Source organism: Magnolia sinica, chromosome 12 (genome assembly GCF_029962835.1).
Source record: "Magnolia sinica isolate HGM2019 chromosome 12, MsV1, whole genome shotgun sequence".
In the NCBI taxonomy this organism is placed as follows: domain Eukaryota; kingdom Viridiplantae; phylum Streptophyta; class Magnoliopsida; order Magnoliales; family Magnoliaceae; genus Magnolia; species Magnolia sinica.
In genome coordinates, this window is record NC_080584.1 from 79,183,575 (window position 1) to 79,208,354 (window position 24,780).

Genomic DNA, 24,780 nt, shown 5'->3' on the forward strand with positions numbered 1-24,780 from the left:
TGTTACAATTGTACTTATGCACTAATTGAATGGTAAGTGGTGGTCCATCTAATTGTATCAAAGAAAGCTAGACATCACTCACGCCAGAGAATAACGCAGCAATGTACACTGACATCTGTGGGGTCACTTATCTACACCGTCTATCCATTTTTCAACTTTTTTTTTTAAAACATGAACCTAAAAAAGAGGCAAATCCAAATCTCACGTTCACCACAGGAAACAGTGGCGATTGAATGCACACCATTAAAAACTTTTAAAGGGCTGCAAGAGTTCTGGATCAAGATGATCATTTGTGTTTTCCCTTCATCTATGTCTTTGAGCCCGAATCATCAGGTTTAATGGCAAATAAACATAACAATGGATCCTGAAAAGGTTTCAACAATGGCATCATTATCACCACTGCTGCTGTGGTGTGGCACACATGATGCTTGGATCTGCCTCCATTTCCGATTCATGCCTTAAAACGATTATGTTAAAATGGACGGAAGGTGTAGATAAAATACATATACATCACGGTGGCCCAGAGAGACCCAACCAGGACCTCCTGGCAGGGTAAGACGCAATCCGCTGTACACCTTACTATTTGTGCCAGGGTGCAATAGAGACATGACATCCTAGGCATCCATGCATGTTACTCGAGTCCATGATCTTGTAGCTCCTTTCCACTTTCGTTCCAATTGAGGTTTTCAATTGGACCCAGATCCATGGATACACAAATCATCTAATCCGACTAGAAAGAGAGTTAAGGGCTTAAATATATAATTATTTTATCCTTTACATGGTTACAGTTGTTATTTAAAAACCATGTAAAATGTTATGTACTGAATCTACACTACCAGAAAAAATAAAGGGAATGTTGGTGCTATCATGAGTTAGGGCTGTCAACCGTTACTTGGACCTGCAAATATACCAGATGGACCTAGTTGGGTTAAAACAGGCAAGATCCAAAATTTTAAGACCCGTTGAGAAATTCGGATGGGATCAAGCGTATCAATTTTGGACCTAGCTAAAAAAAACCATCTAGCTGGTTTCAGTTGGAGTGCAAGAAATGCTAACATTGAACCCATTCTCATAGGACCTCATGAACACTTTTTGACACATGATATGGGTATATATTAGTCCATATTTCCATTAGATAAGTCACCTCGATAAACCTTTGGGGCCCAAAAGTTAGCTCAATCTAAAAATCTCATGGGCCATAGCAAAGTGAGAGGTAAATCAGGGAAGGGAATTTCGTCTCACTTTGCTATGGTCCACTAAACTTTTGAACCTGTGACTTTCATGATGTGATTCATCACATGGACCATTCTGATTGTGTGCCTATATCACTTGTCAAAAAGTACTCACGAGGTCCTATAAGAATGTGCTCCCATGTGAGCTTTTCACACACTCACACATGCATAAAGAGTAGTGCTAGCTCTCTGAGATGCTCCTATGAACTGTAGGGTAAGGAAACTACCCACACTCGAATCTAAAGTCTTTGAGTCAAGGGTGCATGACGAATCATGTCCACCTTTATTTTTTTTATACGCCCACTATAATGTTTACATGAAATTCAGGGACTAATCCTCGAACTGTCCATGAGCAAAGCTGGGGCCAAGCGAAATTAAAATTTTGAATAGGCTCAGCCCATCAGGCCTAGCCCAAACAGTTAAATTTGAACCGAAGCCAACTTCAAGTCCAGCCCGTTGATGGCCTATCAAATCTGCGTACCTGATTATCGGTCAAAAGTGGCTCTCTTTTCTTTTCACTGACCGACAGAAAAACAGACACGGCGTTTGTGTGAGATAAGGCAAAAGAACGTCACTTTAGAAGATGGATACTCTGAAAGAGTATAATAATCCCTACGCATGTATAATAATCTATATACATACTCACAGCCGTAATCTTCTCTCCATGATTTTTATAGCAAAAGGAAAGCAATGTGTCATTGCTTTAGGTCAAAGCTCATTTACAGGGTGTCATATAAAATCAACGGTCTAGATTGTGGAACTGTGGTCCCCGGTAGTAAAAAAGCGAAAGCAGAGTGCTCTGCGTATCTTCTTCCGCTTTTTGAGAGTTGGTGCTTAGGATAGAGAATGATACGCTTATCACGGAAACAGATTACCAGGGGCACGGGAATATCTCTATGCCACTCTCGTTGGAAGATCTACAGGGTCACAGCGTGCTTCCATTCCATTCATCAGTTTTGCAATACTAAGAAGACAGTCTAAAAATCAGACGGATCCAAAGCTCATGTGGGCCATACCAAACCAAATGACATGGATTGAACCTCTGTCATTGGAAGCTTTGTGGGGAGCGACAGAAGTTTTCTATCAGGATGGCATATAAACATTATGGTCAGCTCTAGGAAGGTTTCAACGGTGGAAGTTTCCATTCCCAGTGTCTTGTTTTGTGTGGCATACCTGAGTTTTGGATCTTCTTGATTATTAGAATCCTGTACTATTTTGGTATTGCAAAATTGATGGACGGAGTGGATTTGCCATGGGCATCTCTGTGGCCCCACACAGCTTCCGACAACAGTGGCACAGCTAATCCCTTCCGATGGCCACTGTACACGTGGCATGTAGGTAATTCAATCCAAACTGCCCAAATCATGGAGAGATGATGTGTTACAAACAGTGACCGGGGGCACCTCATTTTTGCTTTTTGTTTTTTGGGTTTTGTTTTTGTTTCTGTTTCTTTTTGCTTTTTCGATTTTCTTCCAATTGACTGGAAACGGACTGGCTACTCCCCCGCCACCAGCCCGTTGGCTGATGGTCGGTGCTTTGTGGCCCCATATATGTATGTGTTTCATCCATTCCGTTTATCTATTTTTAAATATCATTTTAGGGCTCGACCTAAAAATGAGAGCGATATATAGCTCCGATGAATCACACTATACGAAAACAATAGTAATTAGATATCCAATCTATTGATTAGGTCATATAGGCTCAAATGAAGGGAAGAAACAAATATCAAGTTGATCCAAAACTTTTGCGCCCGGCAAAAGGTTCTTAATGGTTGATGCTCATTCAACACTGTTTCCTGTAATGTGGTCCACTTGAGATTGGGATATAGCTCATATTTTGTCCTTTACCATAAAGTGATCAAAAAAATTGATGGACGGCATGGATGAAACACATACATCATGGTGGGGCCCACAGAGCACCGACCATCAGCCATTGGCTGGTGGCAGGGGAGTTGCCAATCAGTTTCCGATATAAAATGCATAAAACAAGCCCGTGTTCCCTGAAGAACCTCATTTTAAAAATCAGGCCGTTTATGTTATGACAGTCTATGTAGATTTTTCCTCATTTATTTCTCTGTGTACGGTGTCTTAAGGAAAGCACTTGCGTGACTTGCTTAGTTAAACTTGGGCGTGTCTTTCAATGATGCCGATGGAACCGCTTCACATGCATGATGAGATACTCTTCTTTCCCATGTTTAGACTGGGGCCATGAAATTTGGCTAATTTAAGTCTGATTGGTATCAAACACTAATTTAGTTGTTTAACTGAAGGCTAGGTAAAGACATTGAAAGAGGAGAGAGCCAAAGAAGCAACACGAGCTACAATGGCATCTATCTAATATCATGGCCATTCATCACATGCTCAGGCAAAAGAAATCAGGTTAGCCCACTTATCTAGTAAGCCCATGATGTTTTTATTCGTAAACGAAGACAATCATATTGTGAACTACCAAGATTAGTAGAAGGTACATATTAATACCGTCACCAGCAATCAAATCATCCAATCCATCATCTCTGTGGGCCAACTAAATACACACATTCACACACAAAAAGAAGGAAAACCAAGCAGGCACGCGCACACAAAAAAAGAAAAAAGAAAAGAAAAATTCCAAATACAGGGACAATCGAGACCGTCCATTACACCACCAAATAAAGATTGAGAAACTTCAGCGCCTTGTAAGAGGACGCCACTCTATGAAGTGGATGTCGTGTTTGATACTCTCATCTTCCCACCTGAGATTCTCCCACCATGCCATTTCACCTCCCACCTGAACACCACCACCACCCCTTATATCATTGTTGGGGCCGGCTCGAAGCGGAAGCTCCTTCAGCTTCCCATATCCCCTCACTGTTAGCTTCTTCAATGCCGGCAAATACCTGCTGCTGCAAATTCTCTCCAGCTTCGGTAGCTCCCACAGATGCACTGTGTGCAGCCGTTGGAGAGAGCGGCCCACAACTACATCCCCTTGAAACAGTGACTCTATTCTATTGCAAAATCTGATCTCCAGCTTTTCCAAGCTCAACAAGCTTACACCTGAGGATGCGAAATTGACGAGTCTCAGACAGTGCTCCAGATATATGTGCTTCAGGAGTGGGAGGCTTATGATCCAACCCATGCCATCACATACTCTCCTCATGCTTGCAAGATCAGATATCCATATTTTCTCCAAGCATTCAAAACATTGATTCTTACCACCAAAGAATATCTCCATCTGCTCGCAGCTCTTCAGTTGACATTCTCTCAGTTCATGCATTTCAACATCGCCATGATCACGGATGAAGGCATTGTCCCACAATGTGAGTAATTCTGTACGACTGAGAACCCCCTGAATATCATTTGTGCATCTCTCACCTCCTTGTATATCCAGATGCCTGTCGAAATGGCCTGAAGGAAGAGGTAAATTACATTTTTGGGCCTTCAAATTGATGTCCTTGTATATGGACTTCCTCCCATGGAGATGGATACCTTTTCCTCTTCTTCTAGGTAAGGAGAGATGCGGATAGGGAATCGAGAGAAGCATTTTGCTCTCAAAAATTGTGAAGATGGTTTTAAGGACTGTAAAAGCTTGTAATTACTTATCCTCATTTGAGGCCCACCTTTGTCTCTAGGATTTTCATCATCCTTTGGTAAAATAGAGGTTCCACAGTGATTCAAGTTGAACTCTTTCAGCTCAGTACTCAAGTCATCCCAGTCGATCTTACTAATGCGATTCATGTGGAGCATGTCCAGACGCCTTAAATGAGATGCTGTGCTGATACCTTCAGGCAACTGTTGGAGTTGAGTGCCTGAAAGATCAAGCACATCAAGTCTTGTAAGATTAGACAAGCGTATGATGGCAGTATTAGCCAGAACTTGGCTTTACAAAGCCTACCAATCTAAGGCCCCGTTTGTTAAATCTGAAGTCTAAAGCCTAAATCTGAAATCTGAAGCTGAATCTGAAATCTGAAGCGTGAATCTGAAATCCGAAGTCAAAAAACTTGTTTGATAATTATAGCTGAAGTTTGAAAATTAAGTACTGAATTTGAAATAATCTATTTGTTAACAAACATATGAAATGTCTGAAATATGTTAATTTGACACATTTGCCCCCATCTCCTGTTTGGAAATGTTTTACACTTGATGCAGATTTCCCGCCAACTTTGATCTCCTTTAAACCGTTCGTGCAACTTAGAGCTCAATGATCATCAACGTTATATAGCTACTGTTTCCTCTCGTGTGGCCCACTCGAGTCTTGGATCCACCTCATTTTTTGTCGCTTGTACTAAAATTAGCTTGCAAAACAAATGAATGGAATATATTTCCTAAAAACATGGTGGTGGGCCCCACCCAGCATCATTGCGCAGGAACTTCGCTTTCCCAGGAAATCCGCGTCCATCCAATCCGCGCCCGGTGTACCACACGGAAAACCTCTTGGCTAGTCTCGCTGCCACCCGCCAATGGCTGATGGTCAGTGCTCTATGGGCCCCACCATGATGTAAGTGTTTCATCCATGCTAATGGCTGATGGTCAGTGCTCTATGGGCCTCACCATGATGTATGTGTTTCATCCATGCTGTCCATATATTTTTCCAGATCATGTTATATATGAGACAAAAAATGAGGTATATCCCAATCTCAAGTGGACCACATTATAGGAAACAATGTTGAATAAGCTTTGCCCATTGAAAACCTTCTGGGGGCCATAAAAGTTTTGGATCAAGCTGATTTTTATTTTTATTTTACGTCATCTGGGAATGTATGACCTAATCAACATATTGGATGTTAAATAAACAGTACAGTGGGGCCTAGGAGGATTTTAATGGTGGATATCCAATCACTATTGTTTTCCTGTGGTGTGGTCCACCTGAGATTTATATCCCTCTTATTTTTGAGATAAAGACATAAAATGAGAAACGTAAAAATAGATGAATGGAATGGATGAAACACATGCATCATGGGTGCCACATAGCACCGACCACCACCAACCGGGATGGTGGCAGGGGAGTAGCAAATCCGTTTCCGTATCCAGCTATATAGCTGGTGTAGATGGGCACGGATTAGATACCGACGAGACTCGCTACTGAAGCTGCGTCACCAAGTTTTGTGGACCCCACTATGATGTATGTGTTGTATCCACAACGTCCATTCATTTGGAGATATTATTTTAATTCATGACCCTGAGAATGAGGGAGATCCAAAGCTTTAGTGGACCCCACCACAGAAAACAATGGGAAGATTGATGTCCACCGTTGAAACCTTCTTAAGGTCCACCATAATGTTTTTTCGAAATCCAACCTATTCAAAAGTTTAAAAAGCATTAAAGAAGGGAAAACACAAACATCAGCTTGATCGAAAACTTTTGTGGCCTTTAGAAGTTTTTAATGGTGGCGTCACTCTCTCCACTGTTTTGTATAGTGGGGTCCACTGGATCTTTGGATGTAATTCATTCTTTAGATCTTATACTAAAATGATCTCTCTAAATGGACGGATGGCATGGATACAAAGCATACATTATGGTGGGGCCCACAGAACTTGGTGACGTCACTTCAATGGCAATCCCATCCTCACCCATCCACTTCCAACGCAGACTGCGTCCTACCGTGCCCGGTCGGATGACCGTCGGGGCAGGCTCTGTGGGGCCCACCATGATGTAAGTATTTTATCTAAGCCGTTCTTCATTTTTCTCATATTATTTTAATATATAATACTAAAGATTAAGCAGGTCCACAACTCCAGTGAACCACCCCAAAGGATGCTACAGTGATAATGACATCCATCATTGAAACCTTTAAGGGCCACTATGATTTTTTATTTTTTATTTTTACCAATCAACCTATTCATTAGGTCATGTAGATGTGGATGAAGTGAAATCACAAATATCAACTTGATCCGAAACTTCTCCAACTCCTAAGAAGTTTTTAATGGTGGACGTTCAATCCCCACCTTGTGGTCCAGTTAATCCTTGGACCTGTCTCTTTTTTTGGCTCACACTTTAAATGATATGAAAAAGTTGATAGACAGTGTGGATTAAACATATAAATCATGGTTGGGTATAAAGAAATTTCAGAGGTTGAAAGTTGGTTTTGTAATGCGCGAACAATTTAAAGAGAAACCATTGCCGTATTAGCTTAAAAGGGGATAATTTTATAAATAAAAAAATTTCTTTAATAAAAAATTCACGGAGCGCATTCCACATTCACCATTAAGCCATACTCCTATCACGGAAAGAATTCAGTGAAATACCACTTGGCGCTTTCCTTCTTCCGCGTTAACGACGCATTAACAAACACCACTAAACACGGAATATTTCAAAATTCCGCGTTAAATGCAAAAATTCAGTGTTAACAAACAGGCCCTAACTCACTGGACACGTGAAAGAAGAAGAAACTTTTCTTCTTCTTCTTCTTTTTCTTTTTTTTTTTTCTTTTACTGTAGCTTACAAGCTCTCTGATTTGGTTACAAACGGACTCTAAGAGCTTCCTTATATAGACTTTTCCCACCGATGTGAAAAGACACAAATGCCCTTTTAAATTACACTATAGGGGCATGGTATTTACTACAGTAACAAAAATCAAAATAAAATATTAAAATATCTTGCAACAAGAACTGAACAGTCGCATGGAGGAAAGCAACAGGTTGCTAGAAGCTTCCTCCAACGCTTTGAGAATCTAATGGACAGGGAAGATGCACTGGTTTTGGTTAGGACTTCCAACACTCCCTTTCAAACCAAAACCGGCTTCATTCTGAGCATCGTTCTTAGTCGTTTAAATGTATCTGTCAGTAATACCTTTGTGAAAATATCTGCTACCTATTCTGTAGTATGACAATACTCTAATTTTATCATTTTCTGCTTCATGTGATCTCTTAGAAAATAATATCGGGTAGCAATGTATTTGCTTCTTCCATGCTGCACTGGATTTTTGGCTAGTTCGATTGCCGACTTGTTATCCACATATATAACTGTGGATCCTTCTTGCGGATGCTTCAGCTCCTTTAGTAGGTTTCTCGGCCAAATTTCCTCACAGACAGTGGATGATGCTGCCACGTACTCTGCTTCACATGTGGATAAGGCGACTACACTCTGCTTCTTCGAATTCCATGTGAAAGCAGTCGTTCCGAGATAGAATACATAGCTAGTGGTGTCTTTTCTTTCATCTTGGTCATCTCCCCAATCACTGTCTGAGTATCCATACAGTATTGCTTCATCATTGTATGGATAAAATATACCGAATTCCATTGTTCCTTTGACGTATCTAAGGATTCTTTTTTGCGGATAGCCAGTGTGATTCTTTTGGTGCTTCCATGTACCTACTTAGAAGCCCAACACTATAGACGATATCCGGCCTTGTGATTGTGAGGTACCTTAGGCTTCCAATCAGACTCTTGAACATAGTTAAGTTAACGCTTCTTCCTTCTCCGTCCTTTGTTAATTTTAAGCCCGTTGCTACAGGCGTGCTTACGGCATTACAATTAGCCATCTTGAACTTTTCAAGCAATTCCTTGACATACTTCTTCTGAGATATATAGATGTCACCATATTGTTGCTTTACTTCAATGCCCAGAAAAAAGGACATTAGACCTCCGTCGATCATCTCGAACTCCTTAAACATGGCATTCTTGAATTCATCAAACATCGGTCGGCTGTTTCCTGTAAACAACAAATCATCTACATATAGGCATGCTATAAGCATATCACCATGAGCATTCTTCTTAATGTAAATTGCATGCTCATATGGACATTAGGCGAAGCCGTTCTTTTAAAGATAGTTGTCGATGTGTGCATTCCAAGCACGTAGAGCTTGCTTCAACCTATAAAGGACTTTCTTTAGTCGATACACCTCGTGTTCCTCGCTTTGCATAACAAAGCCTTTAAATTGGTCAACATAGATCTCTTCTTTCAGAATTTTATTCAGGAATGCAGATTTCACTTCAGTTGGTAGATCATCCACCTGTGATGGGCTGCAAGGGATATAATCATCCTCACAGTGTCAAGGCGAACAACAGGAGTGAAGACTTCTTCATAGTCCACCCTGTACTTCTGTTTGTAGCCCTTTGCTACGAGCCTTGCCTTGTAGCGATTGATCTCACCATCAGCATTTCGCTTGATCTTGTACACCCATTTGATGCCAATAGTTTTCTGGTCATTAGGAAGCTTAGTCAGCTCCCATGTGTTATTTTTCTCATTGGCATAAATTTCTTCTTTCATGGCGATTCTCCAACATTCTTCTTTTATGGCTTCCTGAAACGTCAGAGACTCATGATCTGCATACAGACAGAAAAGATTAACCTCTTCAGTTTGCTCATAGATGTCGCTTAAGCTTTTCATTTTTATAGGTGTCATGGGTGAGCACGAGCTGACCGAATTTTGACTTGATGGAATGCTTTCAGGAGTGATGGAATGTACTCCTGGATTTCTGTGAACTGATGATGTGGCCGAAGAAGGTGTTGTGGGCATTCATTCTTGACGGTCATGCCTTTCTTCACGTTCTTTTGTTTAGACTAGAATATCTTTGGTCGATTCTTCATCGTTCCATTTCCAAGCTTCTTCTTCACTAAAAACCACATCTCTACTCACCGCTACTTTATTGGTTAGTGGATTGTAGAGCTTGTAGGCTTTAGATGCTTCACTGTAGCCGATAAAGATCCATTTTTCGCTACGATCATCAAGCTTCCTTCTTCTTACTTCTGGAACTTGAGTGTAGGCGACACACCCAAAGATCCTTGGGTGCGCCATGCTCGGTTTGTAGCCACTCCATGCCTCATGTGGTGTCATGTTTCTGATGCTCTTGGTTGGACACCGATTGAGCAGGTAGGCAATACATGCAACTGCCTCTGCCTAGAAGCTTTTTAGCATGCCTTTCACCTTCAGCATGGTCCACATCATGTCGAGGATGGTGCAGTTCTTCTATTCCGAAATTTCATTTTGTTGTGGCGTGTAGGCTGTAATGTATTGTTACTTGATGCTTTATTTCCTATAAAAATCTCGAAATACATCTGAGGTGTACTCTCCACCTCTGTCAAATCTGAGTACTTTAATTTTGTGATCACTTTTAACTTCGACACGAGCTTTGAACATTTTAAGGATAGTGAAAGCTGAAGATTTTTTTTTAATGTAATACACCCAAAGTTTTCTGCTGAAATCATCAATGAAGGTAATAAAGCATTTATTACCTCCAAGAAAAGGTGTTTCAAGTGGTCTGCAACTATCAGTGTGAACCAACTAAAGTGGTTCTTTTGCTCTTCTGGACACTCCACTTAGGAAGGAGTTCTTTTGTTGCTTGCTGAGTGTGCACGCCTCATACACATGTTTTGAAGCTTCAATAGCCGGCAAGTCATGCACCATGCTTGATGCGGATAAGAGTTTGAGACCACTGAAATGGAGATGCCTAAAGCGAAAATGCCATCTCCGTGAAGCATTCTTCACAAGTCCATAGAAACACTTCTCAGCCTTTGTGTTAATATGGAGCGGAAACAAGCGATTCTTCGCCATTTAGACTTTAAGCCATAAGTCTCCTATGAGCATCTCTTATAGAGAGAGAATAGTTATCCATGTGTATGACATACCCCTTCTCAAGGAGTTGGCCAATACTGAGGATATTATTTTTCATGTTTGGTACGTAATACACATTAGATATGTAATTTGGCTCACCATTCTTCTGATAGATTTTAACTTTTCCTTTGCCTATTACGGGTACCTTTGATGAGTCGCCAAAACTCACATCGCCACGAACTCCTTCTTTGAGTTCCACGAACAGTTCTTTGTTGCTACTCATGTGTTGCTTGCACCCATGTCGAGATACTACACATCTGGCCGTTCGGATGCTTTTTCTTGTGCGAGGAGAAGTGTAGAGTCTTCTTGTTCATGATGTGATGCTTCAGCATAGTTGGATCATCTTAATCCACTTTACTCCAACACTCAGAGGCATAATGGCCAAATTTCTTGCAATTGTGGCATTGAACGTTCTTTGTGTTTCCACGACCACGTATGAATCAGTCTTTACCATTTCCTTTTCCACAGAAACTGGTAAACTTTTGTTGATTTTGTTGATGGCTTAAATGATATCTATGCCCTCTGCCTCTTGCATGATTGCTAGTATCATGGCCGCCTTGTTGTGTATGGCCATTCTTTTATTCTTTTAGAGTCAACTTAAACTCTAAGGCATGTTCAAGCGTTGAACCAGCATTCTTTTGCATTCGTTGCTCATGGACTTGCAACAATCCTATTAGTTCTTCAATGGACAGTTTTTCAAGCTCCTTTGATTCTTCAATCGCCACAACCATGTGCTCAAACTTGGTTGTGAGAGATCGCAGTGTCTTTTCAATGACACGTATGTCTTCAACTTTTTCACCATTTCTTTTTAAATTGTTAATAATAATAATTAGGTGTAAGAAGTAATCAGAGATACTTTCACCTTCTTTCATGTGCGCCGCTTCGAACTCGACTCTTAGTATTTGAAGGCGAACCCGCTTCACTCGATCAACACCCTTGAAGATGGTGCCAAGAGTATCTCAAGCTTGCTTGCTTGATGTTGCTTCGGCAATCTTTTTATAGGTTGATTCATCCAACCCTTGATAGAGGAGGAACAAAGCTTTGTTGTCTTTCTTCCTTTGATTTTTGAGAGCAGTCTTTTCTTCATTGGTGAAGGTAGCTTCTTCCTCCATAGTGGGTTCTACATTCCCATCAGTGACGATCTCACATAGTTTTTGCGACTCGAACAACGCCTTCATTTGGATGCACCATATTTCATAGTTGTCCTTTAACAACTTAGGAACTTGCGGCTGGATTGTGTTGGCCATCTTTTCTATTTTTTAAGAAGGAATGACTGATTTTTTTTAAAATTTTTTTTAATTTATTATTAGTATTATTATTATTTTTTAAATGAAGGGAGAGAGAGATGAAATAGAAAAAAGATTTTTTAGCTAGAAAAACTTTTGAAATCTGATTTTTTTTTTTTTTTAATTTTTTTTTTTTTTTTGAAATCTGATTTTTGCTGACAAAAATGCTGAAATCCGATTTTTGTTTCGAACAGATTTTTCTTTTAAAAAAAACACAAGAAGAATGCACCTAACAGGACTCTTAACTGGGATAGAAAAAGCTCATCCTGATTCTGACTGAGATGAGACAACAGACTTCCTACAGACTTCCTCCAATCACTGATACCTATAAGGGAGCTGTTGGAGATCTAAAAAAAAACCGAGATTGCCGCTCATGATTTCGGAGAAAGAAAGGCAGTCACTTCTTCGAAGAAAGGCCTGCATGCATCAAAGAAACAGATTGCAACAGAGAAAGAAGCCCGAACGAACCTTGAAACAGTCTTGCTACGAAATCACTTGATAAAATGAACAAGAACACCTTGTTGCTATCTAGAGAGCTAGAGATTGTGAATGCTGAAACCGCTAGCCTTGAATCCGAGAAGAACTAGCTCTGATACCGGTTTGATGGCAGTATTAGCCAGAACTTTACCGGCTTTACAAAAGCCTAAGAATCTAACTCACTGGACACGTGAAAGAAGAAGAAACTTTCTTCTTTTTTTTATTCTTTTTTTTTTTTTTTTTACTGTAGCTTACAAGCTCTCTAACTTGGTTACGAACGGACTCTAAGAGCTTCCTAACATAGACTTTTCCCGCCAATGTGAAAAGACACAAATGCCCTTTTAAATTACAGGGGCATGGTCTTTACTACAGTAAAAAAAACCAAAATAAAATATTAAAATATCTTGCATCATCAACCGAACAGTCGCATGGAGGAAAGCAACAGGTTGCTGGAAGCTTCCTCCAACGCTTTGAGAATCTAACGGACAGGGAAGATGCACTGGTTTTGGCTTGGACTTCCAACAGCGTAAGGATTCTAAGCTTCTGCAACCTTTTAGGATGACTTGCTTAATGACATAAATTTCAGATATGTCAAGCCTTCGGAGGTTTGGCAAGACCGCCCCAATAGAAGAAGAAACCTCTTCTATGTCTTCGATGGAGTCACAAAAGCCAATGTCAAGCACCTCAAGTTTGGAGAAATTTCGTAGATGAGGCAGCAACTCAATCTTCAAGGAAAAACATCCTGTTAATATGAGTTACCAAAGATTGACCAGTTTGGAGAGAGAAGATGGTAGAGATTTTAGATTGTTATCACCAGCTAAGTTGAGAACCCGAAGCCGTGACAAACGCTCAAACAAAGCGTCTGCAATTTCCGTTAGAGATGAGGAACTTGTTATTGAGAGTTGTTGGAGGTTGTGCAGCTGTGGAAAAGAGGAAGGAAGAGATCTGGTCTCTGTGTTAGAGAGATGGAGAGATCGAAGGTTGTTCTTGTGCTGAAGGCACTCATCTGGTATCGATTTCAGAGGAGTACGTTCAAATTGAAGGAACTCGAGTTTGTCCAAAGCTTGCAAGGAAGAGAGGAGAGACTCAGGCTCTAAAACTTCACATCTATAAATAGACAAGAATCTGAAATTGTGCAAGGAGGAGATGGAGAGGGGCAGAAATCTGATTTCTAACCTAGAGAGGACGAGGACCCGAAGGCCTTGCATTTGCTCGAAGACGAAGTTGTTTGGAAGGGTAGGACGACTATTGGTTCCTTCGAGCAGTAGAGTGGAGAGTTTGGGGAATTTAAGAGTAAGAGGTAGGTGATCACTCCGTCCTAGATACCATATCGCCATCCTCTGAATTTCTTCCCACTCGCCAATGTTCTCTGTCGGTAGGGAATAATCATGGATCCAGAATTTGCCATGAGTTGAAGCTATTCTGTTACTCGACATGACCATATCAGCATCCACTTGCTGTACCATGGAACGAGCCATGAGCTCTATAAGCAGAGTATCCACCTTTTTCTCTAATGTCGTCAAATCCTCTTCTTCTTCAAATACCTCTCTGATAACCATAATTCCCTCTGCAATGAAATGCTGATGTAGAGCGGGTCGCGGACAGTTATATGGCCAAGATGGATCAGAAAAGGCCCGGTCGACGACAGAAGTGATCCAGACTATCGAACCTTAAATCGGGCATATCTTGCAATCCGGAATGAGTTATCTGACGTAAAATATATGATTTTGGGGTAGAACGAGCTACTGAAGCCAACCAACCCTGCTACGCCAGGTTGCGCAGCCCGGAATTGCGAAAAACCCTTGGATCGACGGTCGTTTCCCTATTTTAATTTTATTTTTACTATGAATAGTAAGTTTTAGTTTGATTATAACTCTCCATCCGTCAGGCTTCAGGAGTTGTGCCCAACGTGAAAAGAGCTTAGAATAATTAGGAGAACGGTTTGGTGAAGCCAAATAGGACACTTACTATTTTTGGCCGAAAACCTTGCGCACTAGTAGACGTCACGACCGTCTATAAATAGTAAGTTTACTATTTATAGTAAGTCGCGGATTCTAGGAGTTTGAGTTGTAGTTTGATTCTAATTTCTTTCCCATTGCTTGGTACCCCTATTTAAAGGGTTGTGAACTCATTTTTATTCATCAATTAACCAATTTCGAATTTATTAGAGTTTATTTCTATTTTCTGCTTTCTTTCCTCGTGGATTCGAGAAGTCTCTATGAGGAGTCCAGAGAAGCTCCGTGGATTTGAAGTAGTTATCCTCATCACGTTCATCCTTGCGTCAATTGGTATCAAAGTGAGGATTCCCTTCGGGCTGATGGAAAACAATGAAGGTATAAATCAAAATCTTGTGGACGGTGATCCAGGGATCTGTTATCTTTCGGAAAGAATGGAAGCTTTTCACCGGGAGAGTCAGTTGACCATGCAAGGGTTGCAGGCAACTCTCGACCGTCTTGCGGATGCGCTACTCTCGCCCCAGGCCCTAGGCGGTGCTCCACCACCTTTGGTTGATCCTCCTCCCATGGTGGCTCCACCACCTATGGTTGCTGTACGACGCAACACTGATTTTCGAAGAGCGCTACCAGTGGCAAACCGTAGGGCTACACCAGATGATTCAAGTTCTAGCGACGAGGACCTTAATGAGGGTTTTGCTTGACGACCAATCCATGAAGGTGATCATCTAGATCATGCTGAAAGAGACTATTGAGGTAAGGCTGAATTTCCTAGTTTTAACGGTTTATTGCGTATAGAAGATTTTCTCGATTAGCTAGCCGAAGTACAGAGATATTTTGATTACATGGACGTGTCAGATCATAAAAGGGTAAAATTGGTAGCGTTTAAATTAAAATCTAGTGCTTCTGCATGGTAGGAACAATTACAACTCTCACGAGCCTGCCAGAACAAGGCGCCCATCTCATCATGGCCACGGATGAGACGTCTTCTTCGATCTCAATTTCTCCCCAGTGATTATGAGCAGATATTATTCCAGCAATATCAAAATTGTAGACAAAGAAATCGAACAGTCACAGATTACACTGAAGAATTCCAATGGCTGACTACACGAAACGATCTGTCAGAATCTGAGTACAGAAGGTGGCACGATTTATAGGTGGTTTGCAACAGACAATTTAGGACCGAGTTCAGATGTAGCCAGTCAGGACCGTGGATGAAGCAGTTCAATTGGCGGGTAGGGCAGAAACACAACTTGCAAGAGCTCCTGCTCGTCCATATCCTTCAACTCGATCCCCCATGACGGGTCCCACGCAGGATTCAGTGCTGCCACGAGGAAAAGACCTAGTACCTCAACTTCCTACAACCGCAAACCGTGATATGGGGAGTGGCTCATCCAGACCTTAACGTGCAGCACCCACAACAGCGGATCCGAGTAGGATTCTAAATTATTATGCTCGGCAAAGGTCGAACAATTGTTACCGCTGTGGTCAACCAAGCCACTTATCAAACACTTGTCCTCAACGTCCCGCAACACACTTGACTATAAACGGAGGGGGCACTGAAGATGAGGCCGTAGAAGAAGACCATCGCTTTGATGAACATGAACAAATCACTGAAGAAATAGCTGGTGGCGATGAAATGATAGGCGAGGATCGTGGAAAATTTCTAGTTGTGAGGCGATTACTATATGCCCCACGAAAGGAATTACATCCACAAGACACAATATATTTCGTACTCGGTGCACCGTCAATGGAAAGGTCTGTAATGTGATCATAGACAGTGGTAGTAGTGAGAACATCGTCTCAAGAGTGATGGTGGACAAGTTGCGGCTACCAACGATGAAACATCTTTCCCCGTACTCAATCGGCTGGATAAAAACGGTGAATGAGACCAATGTATCTGAACAATGCACTATCTCGTTTTCAATTGGCAAAAATTATAAGGATTAAATACTTTGTGACGTGGTTGATAGGAAGCTTGTCATATGTTACACGGTCGACCTTGGCAGTCGGACCGTGATGCGACCCATAGGGGACGAGATAATGTTTACGTATTCGTCAAGGATAGTCGAAAAATAATCATTGCCCTTATGGCACCAGAGAATCACCCTGAAGCCTCTAAAGTGGAGGAGAGTTCCCTCTTAACCATTCAGGATTTTATGGAGGAATCCAAGGAAACCGGCGAGGTATACGCTGTAGTGGTGAAGGACAAGGAAGAGAAACCCTCAAACATCCCTTTAAGTTTAAGACTGTTGCTAAATGAATTCAAAGAAGTCTGCCCCGAGGATTTACCTGATGGATTACCCCCCATGAGGGACATCCAACATCACATAGACCTTGTCCCTGGAGCTAGCCTGCCCAACCGCCCTCATTATCGGATGAATCCGAAGGAGTGAGATACTTGAGGGGCAAGTGGAGGAATTGATCCGTAAGTGTCTCTTGAGAGAGAGCATTAGCCCATGTGCCGTACCAGCTTATTAATGCCAAAAAGAGATGGAAGCTGGCGCATGTGTGTCGACAGCGAGATAATCAACAAAATTACCATCAAATATCAGTTCCCAATACCACGGTTGGACGACATGCTCGATATGTTAGAAGGGGCCAAGGTGTTCTCTAAACTAGATCTAAGGAGCGGGTACCATCAGATTCGTATTCGACCCGGCGATGAGTGGAAAACGGCATTCAAGACCAAGGAAGGGCTATATGAGTGGCTGGTCATGCCCTTCGGCCTATCGAACGCACCAAGTACTTTTATGCGTTTGATGAATCAAGTTCTAAAACCGTTCACTGGCCGATTTGTGGTAGTATATTTTGATGACATATTGATATATAGCCAGGATGAGGCAGAACATAGACAGCATCTTAAACAGGTGCTGCAGGTCCTACAAATTAACAAGTTGTACATCAACTTGAAGAAGTGTAGTTTTTTAATTGACAGCCTGTTGTTTCTAGGATTTGTTATAACGTCTACATGCATTTGTGTTGACGATGAAAAGGTGCGAGCTATTAAGGAATGGCCGATCTCGACAAACATTCATGAGGTGAGAAGTTTTCATGGGTTGGCGACTTTCCATCGTCGATTTGTGCAAGCTTTTAGTACCATAGCCACGCCTATAACAGATTGCATGAAAAAAGGACTGTTCCAGTGGACCGATAAAGATGACAAGAGCTTTCATGAGATCAAGCATCGTTTGTTTACAACACCGGTTTTGGTACTTCCTAATTTCGACAAATTGTTTGAGGTTAAGTGTGATGCTTCATACGTTGGAATGGGAGGAGTATTGTTACAGGAAGGCAGGCTGGTAGCCTTCTACAGCGAGAAGCTCAGCGAAGCCTGAAAGAAGTGGTCGACTTATAAGCTTGAGTTGTACGCAGTTATTCAAGCACTGCGACATTGGCGGCATTATCTGATTCAAAGAGAGTTTGTTTTGTACACTGACCATAAAGCATTAAAGTTTATTAATAGTCAGACTAACGTGAATCGTGTGCATGCTAGATGGGTTGCATTTTTACAGGAATTCACGTTTGTTCTGAAGCACAAGTCAGGGTAGCAGAACAAGGTGGCTGATGCACTTAGCCGTCGTGCATCACTACTTGTTACGATGAACAACGAGATGGTCGGCTTCAACTGTCTCAAGGAGCTGTATGCCGAGGATGAGGACTTCAAAGATTCTTGGATGAAGTGCCAAAAAGGTCACCCCAGTGACCTTCATATACAAGACGATTTTCTCTTCAAAGGGAATCGATTGTGCATCCCCCAAAGTTCTCTGAGGGAGCAGATTATTTAGGAGCTATATGGAGGTGGCCTCGGTGGACACCTAGGGCGAGACAAGACGCGAGCTCTTGTGGAAGAGCGGTATTACTGGCCGCAATTAGTAGGCGATGTAGGAAAATCCGTACAACGTTGCCATGTTTGTCAGACCTCCAAGGGGCAATCTCAGAATACGGGCCTCTACACCCCGTTACCTATGCCTAACGGTCCTTGGGAGGATTTATCAATGGACTTCGTGCTTGGTCTCCCATGAACACAATGCGGCATGGATTCGGTGTTCGTGGTGGTAGATCGTTTCTCTAAGATGGCGCACTTTATCCCATGCAAGAAGACCCTCGATACAACACACGTGGCGAATCTATTTTTCAGGGAGGTCGTACGGCTACACGGGGTCCCCAAGACCATTACTTCCTATCGTGACACGAAGTTCATTAGCCACTTTTGGCAGACTTTATGGAATCGATTCGATACACGACTTCAATTCAGCAGTGTTTACCACCCACAGACTGATGGGTAGACCGAATTTGTGAATCGCACGTTGGGAAACCTCCTTCGCTGTATTTCAGAAGAAAAACCGAAGCAGTGGGATTTGGCCTTATCTCAAGCAGAGTTTGCATTCAACTATATGGTGAACCGGTCGACAGGGAGATCACCGTTCCAGATTATCTATGGACAAGTGCCTCGCCACACACTTGACTTGGTCCCTCTGCCCAAACACCTAGGCACGAGCATTGCAGCAGAACATATGACAGACAAGATCATGGGCATCCATGCAGAAGTGCAGACCAAGCTACATACCTCGAACGAGAAGTACAAGGAACAAGCGGACAAGCATCGGCGACAAAAAGTGTTCGAGGTGGGCGACCACGTTATGGTCCATCTGCGCAAAGAGAGATTTCAGACCGGGACGTACAACAAGTTAAAAAATAAGAAGATTGGACCGGTACCAATTATCCAAAAGATCAATGACAACGCTTATGTTGTTGATCTCCCAAATGACATGGCAATCTCACGGACTTTCAATGTCGCGGACCTAACCGAGTATCATGAATCAGAACATGACGAGAACTCAAGGACGAGTTCTTTTGAAGTGGAGGAGATTGATATAGAGCGGGTCGCGGACAGTTACATGGCCAAGATGGATCAGAAAAGGCCCGGTCGACGACAGAAGTGATCCAGACCATCGAACCTTAAATCGGGCGTATCTTGCAATCCGGAATGAGTTATCTGACGTAAAATATATGATTTTGGGGTAGAATGAGCTACTGAAGCCAACCAACCCCGCGATGTCGGGTTATGCAGTCCAGAATTGTGAAAAACCCCTGGATCGACGGTCGTTTCCCTGTTTTAATTTTGTTTTTACTATAAATAGTAAGTTTTAGTTTGATTATAACCCTCCATCCATTAGGCTTTAGGAGTTGCGCCCAATGTGAAAAGAGCTTAGAATAATTAGGAGAACGGTTTGGTGAAGCCAAATAGGACACTTACTATTTTTGGCCGAAAACCTTGCGCACTATTAGACGTCACGACCGTCTATAAATAGTAAGTTTACTATTTATAGTAAGTCGCAGATTCTAGGAGTTTGAGTTGTAGTTTGATTCTAATTTCTTTCCCATTGCTTGGTACCCTTATTTAAAAGGTTGTGAACTCGTTTTTATTTATCAGTTAATCAATTTCGAATTTATTAGAATTTATTTCTATTTTCTGCTTTCTTTCCTCGTGGATTCGAGAAGTCTCTGTGAGGAGTCCAGAGAAGCTCCGTGGATTCGGAGTAGTTATCCTCGTCACGTTCATGATTCGGAGTAGTTATCCTCGTCATGTTCATCCCTGCGTCAAATGCCTTGTCAGCAGTCCCACTTCAACCCTGGCAAAGGATGATATTATTCGAACCTTCCTTGGGAATAATAGGAGGTAGAAGAAGCATTCAAGGACAAGATGGGGAGTGAAACAGGCAGCGATGGTGGGAGAAGAAGCGACAGCGACAGCCTCCTCCAGTAACACATCTATGGACAAGTCTTGAAATTCAATGGTCTCCTCCGATTCCAACCTGTCGGAGCTAACGTATACAACCTTTGAGTCATATGAAACCGTCTTTGTATTTCTAATATTTGGAACCCCCACATCGTCTAAATAAATGCGTCGGGTCGCATCTCCTAGTATTAAGAAGAACCTCTGTCCCTTGAGCGATTTATCGATTTCAAACGAGACTTCCATCTGTACATCCTTTTTAAGATCATCGTCTTCATCGTCACCTTCCTTTATCACCAAGTGCTTTGCAATTTCCCTCTGCACGTTCCGAGGACTCCAATCCTCTTTCGGTAGCTTCACCATTATCTGCACGTCGAAGAGATCAGATCCCTTCAACTTTCGAGCTGCATACTCCACGATCCTCCATCTTCCAATACCTTTAAACCCCCTGACACAAATGACTCTGATCTTCGGATTCCTCAAGCATTGCAAGAGCTCTTCCCCGGCACGCTCTACTTCAGCGGGGAAGTTCTCTGGCCCTGTGATAGCCTCTTCTCCTTTTCGGACAACAGAAACATCTCTTCCAGCCATGCCTATGAGTCTCTCTTATCTCTGAAAATACGACAGCCATTGATTAAGCTGATATTTATGTTTCCCCTTCACATAGGTCCATGTGACCTTATGATCAGGTTGGATGGAAAATGGACATCACGGTGAGCCCTAGGAAGATTTCAATGGTAAAAAGTAATTACGGTAGACCTTAGCAAATTTTTAATGGTCAGCTACCAACAACTACTGTTTCCTATGATGTGGTCCACCTGCTATTTCTATATTCTTCACTTTTTAGATTAAACTCTAAAATAAGCTGAAAAAATAGATGGACCGCACGGATATACATTTCATATATTGAGGTGGCCCTACCATCAAGTTCAAGGTCGTTCGCAAATTGCTTGTTCGGTCCCAATCAAGTCGCGCTCGCGGATCGTTTGCGTTACAGGATTTCTTGCGTCGTGGCTTTTCATTCGTCGATGTCATTGCCCGTCACACCAGCTCACACAACACACTACACACTGGAGTCTCTCTTTTAAAGAGATTGCCTGAAGCAAAACACAACTTTTGACGTATGGATATTGTCATGGTCTCACTATGATTTGTGTTGGACCTCATAATGATTAACGTGCTGGATCCACGGTGTTCATCAAATTTTCCAGATCATTGTAGATCATGGGCCTAAAAACGAGGCACATCCAAATGTCAAGTGGACCACACCACAGAAAGCATGGGGATTGAACAAACTACTGGTGAAATCTTCCTGGGGCCAACCGTAAGATTTATTTGCCATCTAAACTGTTCGTAAGGTCACATAGAGCTAAATGAAGAGAAAACACAAATATCAGCTTGACTGGACTCTTTTGTGGCCCCATGCAGTTTTCAATGGTAGGTATCAATTCCTATTGTTTCCTCTGATGTGGTCCCTTGATGTGGTCCACTTGATATTTGGATCTACCATATTTTTAGGTTCATATCTTAGACTGATCTGAAAAAATGGATGGGCAATGTGGATCTAAGAAATGCATCATTGTGGGGCAATGGAAATTTCACACTTCAATAAATTTGGTTTCTTAGTGTCCGGTACAACACATTCTATGGAGAGAAGAAAATGAAAGTGTTCATGTGTGAAACTTTTGTGGGCCACATCATGATTTATGTGTCAGATCCAGAACCAATGGACAATGTGGATCTAAGAAATAAATCATGGTGGGGCCACATAAGTTACACGTTAAAAGCTGAGGAAAAACCGGTTTATTTTGTGAGCTGGTGCCATGGCGATGACATGAACTGATGAGAAGCCATGATACAGAATTTTCCTGTGCCTTGCTGACAGACAATCTCTTTACTAGCGTTGATATTGTGTCTTCTCTGTCCTGGTCTCTATGGCCTTATCGACATGTGTGAATCTTGGGGTAGACTCTAGGAGTTATCTAACGGTGCGTGTCATTATCTCATTTTCGTTTGGTGCGGTCCACCTACGGCCTATGAATCTTTCTTACTCGAGGGAACTGAGAGAACAGGATAGAGTGTGTGTATACACACACACACACACACCAGAGAAGAGGAGAACTAGGTTGATGTTTTTACAGATTCAGAGGAAATGAGGATGAGGATTGAGAACGAATGAGGAAATGGCTTGATCGAATAGAGACAATGAGACCAGTTTTGTCATTTTGAAAAATATGATTCATTAACCATTTATAGCATCAACGGTATATGATGGCTGGCGGCTGGATATCTACAGCGCAAACCGCAACCGTTTTTATTTGAATATGTTGAAAGCACGCGTGCAATGCGTTACATGGGTCCAGCATCCAAGCCATCCATCAGGTGGGTGCCACCATTGAACTGATCTACCATATAAATCCAACTAACCATTCATTAATCGTGTCCCACCTGATAAGTAGCCTAATCCAGGCATCCACATTCCACACAGTGGGAAACGACTAACGGGAGGTTCCTGCAATCGTCATGCATGTTGGTTTGCCTTGCACACGCTTTTGAACTTATCAAAAACAGATTTAGGTTATTAGTCCTAAGAAATTAAGCAAATACGAACAAGAAGAAAAAAAAGAAGCCAGAAATGAGAAGCTCTGGAAAGGGAAGAGCGTACCTAGAGATTAATGTTGTTGGCAAAAGGCCTTGGACTCTTAGTGATTCAGGTAGTGAGAGACGGAAGCTAGTTATAAGTCTGGTACATGAGCGTTAGATCCAAGCTGTTAATCAGGTGGGCTCCACTCAGTTGTGTCCTGAGAGAACAAGGGGACAGGCCTAATGTTAAGAAAAGGGAAAGTGTTTAGGAGAACTTGCCCAAGACTCTTCTTTAACAACATGTGGACCACATGATAAGTGACCGGGCCTGACTTTCTTTAAGAAAAGATTCACTTTGATACTTTTCTTCCTACCGGCAATAATACAAGTTACATGCATGCTCCTAATCCAAGACGTTCAAATTATGGGCTCCATCCTTAGATGGGTTATGGTCCTAGAACACTAATTTCTCATGGGCCCCAACGATTCGTCTAGTGGACTCTTTTTCTTTTTCTTTTTCTTCTTTTGACCTTTTCCTGTGAATGGCCCGGAAATTTCAGGAATAGGAGCTGATTCTATCATCACTACGCCTCTCCTCTTGTAGAGGCATCTGTAGCATCATGGTTTGGCATGCACTTAGGATCTGGCATTTCTGTGAATGTTCATCACCAGATGAGTGCCGGTTTTGCTAGCTGGGGCTAGGCTTCGCCGAGGTCGGTGGATCCCTGTCTTTTCGGCCAACCTTGATGTATGTGCCTTACATCCACATCGTCCATCCATTTTAATAGCTCATTTTAGGGCATTATCCCCAAAATGAAGAAGATCTAAATCTAAGGCGCACCACACCACATGAAACATTGGTGATTAACCATTAGAAATTTCTTGTGGGCCAAAAAACTTTTGGATCAAGCTGATATTTGTATTTTCCCTTGATCCAGGTCTTTGTGGCCTTATCAACAGGTTGGATGGCAAATAAATATTTGGGTGGCGCCTAACAATTTTTTATTGCTGGGTATATAATCACCACTTGCTGTGGTGTGGTCCACTTTAGATATGGACATGCTTCATTTTTGGGATCATGCCCTAAAATGAGCTGTCAAAACAGATCGACCGTAGATGTAAGGCAAATATATCACCCCTGGTCCTGCAGTTAGGGATCTACTGAAGCTATACCCATATTAATGTAATTGTGGCCGTTGGTGTGGCCCATCTGATATATATATATATATATATATATATATATATATATATATTTATATATATATATATATATATATATATATATGGATTGGTGGGGTCTACATGTGGATGATTCATTCCATCCATCAGTTTCGCCATGTCAAGGCGGGTCGGATCCGATCAGTTCAAACGTGTTAGATCCGTCGGATCAGGTCGGATCTTGCCCAGCTCTACATAAAATACATAAAACACACTGAGTTCGTCTTCCAAAGAGATTGCATGTTGAAAAACACAACTTTTGACTTGTGGATCTTATCTTGGTGTCACTATGATTTGTGTTAGGCCTCATTATGATTAATGTGTTAGATCCACACTGTTCATCAATTTTTTGAGATCATTGTAGATCATGAACCCAAAAAAGAGGCACATCCAAATGTCAAGTGGACTACACCACTGAAAGCATGGGGATTGAACAAACTACTAGTGAAACCTTCCTAAGGCCAACCGTGAGATTTATTTGCCATCTAAACTGTTCATAAGGTCGCATAGACCTGAATGAAGGTAAAATACAAATATCAGCTTGATTGGAGTATTTTGTGGCCCAAGCAGTTTTCAATGGTAGGCATCAATTCCTATGTTTCCTCTGATGTGGTCCACTTGAGATTTAGATCTGCCATATTTTTAGGCTCATATCTTAGGCTAATCTGAAAAAAAAAAATAAAATGAACGGCCAATGTGGATCTAAGAAATGCATCATCGTGGGGCCATAAAAATTTCACACTTCAAGGAATTTTTCTTGCTTGG

The 24,780-nt window shown here is 41.8% G+C and overlaps 1 protein-coding gene across 1 annotated transcript in view; it reads right to left on the reverse strand.

Annotated features, from left to right (window-relative positions):
* LOC131221840 (uncharacterized) overlaps positions 1 to 22,908 on the reverse strand; it is a 36,285-nt gene extending 13,377 nt beyond the window's left edge. The window contains exon 1 of the mRNA XM_058217141.1: positions 22,880 to 22,908. The gene's annotated coding sequence lies outside the window, so the exon portion shown is untranslated. The remainder of the gene's footprint in view (positions 1 to 22,879) is intronic.
* Positions 22,909 to 24,780: the final 1,872 nt, after the last annotated feature.